Below are 2,853 nucleotides of genomic sequence, written 5' to 3'. Positions count from 1 at the left end.
TGTTTTTACAAGCGCGACGTGCAGGTGGCTGCTCGTGGCTGCTGAGACTGCACAGCCAGCGGAGGGGACTATGTCAAAGTACAGCGTTTTGTAGCTGAGAACGTGCCCTATCGAACATCGTTACTGTGCTCTTTGTATCTGTTGTAGTTTCCATGGAAATAAATAGGAGGCATTACTTTCAGAGTGATAATTTTGCCAATATTGTGGAACATAAAAATGTTTCACCAATTATTATATCTACAGTACTCCTAGAGTTTTTTATCTCACATGTATTATAATACTAACCCTGTGCTAGGGATGGAGTATTTTCTGTGTATTAAAATAATAGTACCAAATCTTTCTTCACTGTAACCATTGGCCTGTCCTTATATTAAAACAGCCTTTCTACCAGCACAAGTATTTCACCATACAAAGAACAGGGTCACAAACAGCAATGGCACCCACAGGTAAGGAATATATATGATTGTAATACCACAGTCAGGAAGCTCGCTCTTCATCTCAAGTTTCAAAAGCCAGAACTGATGATACTCTGTTTTCTGAAATGCAGGTAGAAGTCCCATTTCCATCAGTAGTCAAAGAGCTATTTCTGCTCACCTGGAAAGATACTTGTCATTTGCTGGTTTTGGTAATGCTACATATAATATTCACATCATTAGCATAATAATTCAAATTTGTATGGTACAGAGAAGTTAAAGCAGCTAAATGATTTCAATACAATAGTGACTATATGGTAGCATAAACTGGATGTCTCAAAAGTTCTCACTTCAGAGCATAACTGAGTAACTGTTTTCATGATGTGAGGCAGTTGCAGTTAAATAATAGACTATAACACTGCGTTTGTGTGGTTAACCTGCATTGAAATGTCTCCTGAAAACTTCCTACCAAAAAGTTTTTTGTTGAGCTCTCAAACTATGAGGTTCTATCCTGCAATGGATCTGCACCAGATCAGGATTTATGAGATACACTTTTTATATCAATGCAAGTGTATATTCTACATGCAGCTAATTGAAGTCAGGAGTGTTTGCTTCAAGGGGTTTTCCAAGGAACATACTCGGGACGCATGCTTGTCTCCTAATTAAGTGTACTGATTTCATCATGGGTATCAAAACATTCAGAGATTCATCCACATTATTTCACATGTATGACAGAGAACTGATTTTATAGATGCTCTATACTTTATCTTCAGTTGTAGACCAAATAGAAATCTGAAAATCTCTAAGTCAGATAATCCTTTTGCCATTGTTCCAGTGGAGAAGAAAAACCCTAGAAAAGAATCTCTTCTTTGGCCTCTTTTTAGAAACAATAAAAGAAACACCAACACATAACAAATGAAACTAGTGACACCATTTATATATACAGATGGAACGCACTCAGCCTGATCATACAATATCTGATTTTGAAATATATAGCATAAAAGACAAGTTCATAGTATTTCAGTGGATATAAATTCTTACCAATCTGTTTTATGTAACTAGGGGAATCTACAAAATTAAACAGATCAAACCTGTTATGAAAGCATATAAAAAGAAATGTCCAAGACAGAGATTTATATCCAAAGCCCTCTAAATTGAAACACATAGGACCATCTCTTCTCAGTTACACCTAATCTTACTGGTATGCTTATGTTCTACGTTTATACTGACTTAGTTTCAGTTTACATGAGAACCTACCAATGAAGACAACGTAGTAGTTCAACTTAAGAAACGTAAGATTAAAAAATATGCACAGAACTCATAAATGCTGCCCATAAAAATGTGAAAACTGTTTAATAAGCATAGAAAAATTAGGTAAATTAAGTAAACGAGAGAGTATATTGGTCACTTAAATAATGGCTGTGTTAATATGGTAAATCATTTATTCAACCACGTTAAAAAAAAAAATTCTCTCATAAGCCTGCAGCCATATCATACCATCTCCTTAAAACTCTTCTATTAGACCGTGCAAGTGTTTACGTGTTTACATGGGCTAGAGCAAAGGGGAAAGTGCACATGTTGGTGCACAGCAGGTAGCTGGGTTCCTTCTGAGTGAGCACTGCTCCAATGCTGCCTCTTAGTAGCGGGGATGCTGTGATACCCTTGAATGACTGATAGCAAAGTAAAAGCCCTGGCTATGCGATTTCAGTAAGAATCCACTTACTTTTCCAGTCACCTGGTACCTGTGTGTGGCATCTAGTGTGGGTGATTACCTTCTTCCTCCACTTCCCCTGCAGTTCCAAAGACAGCATCTCTTTGCACAACAGCGTGCAATCCCAGAGTACTTGCAGAGTACTGTGCTTCCACTGCTGCATTTTTAGCAGCACAAAAATATTACTTATTTTGTAAATGCTTTGAAATGCATTAAGCTGGGAGTTACATACAATGCGTGGAATTTCACCACATACCGAGGTGGATTTTGTCTATTTCAGCAGATAGAATAGCCCAGATTGTAGATTTTAGGCCTTTAAGAGAGTAGCTCCAGGTACCGTACCAGAATCTCAGAGTAAGTCACGTCAGGGAGGTTGCTGGTTTAGACCACGGGAATCGATCGGAACACCCAGTTCACAGGGACAAGGCACTACTTAAAATGTGCTGAAGATGCTACAGCAATGGGAAGCATACAACTTCCACACTCCTGTACAGTATTACCCTCACTAAGAAAGAGCTCAGGAGCGATCGAACAAGACATGACCCACGGAAGGGCTCACTTCAGTACGAACTCCCACCAACACACGCGTCCGCCCTCGCCTAACCACGCACTGGAAACAGTCTGCTACTCCTGCACGGCTGCCGGGCCGACACAAAGCTGTTCTGCCTGTCCTCAGCACAGCAGCGGTATAAAACGCATGGTAAACGCCTACGCGGATCGGAACGCCAG

This window comes from Buceros rhinoceros, unplaced genomic scaffold, assembly GCF_000710305.1.
Source record: "Buceros rhinoceros silvestris isolate BGI_N320 unplaced genomic scaffold, ASM71030v1 scaffold46288, whole genome shotgun sequence".
NCBI lineage: Eukaryota > Metazoa > Chordata > Aves > Bucerotiformes > Bucerotidae > Buceros > Buceros rhinoceros.
The sequence above is the reverse complement of the archived record's forward strand: the minus strand, read 5'-3'. Positions refer to the sequence as shown.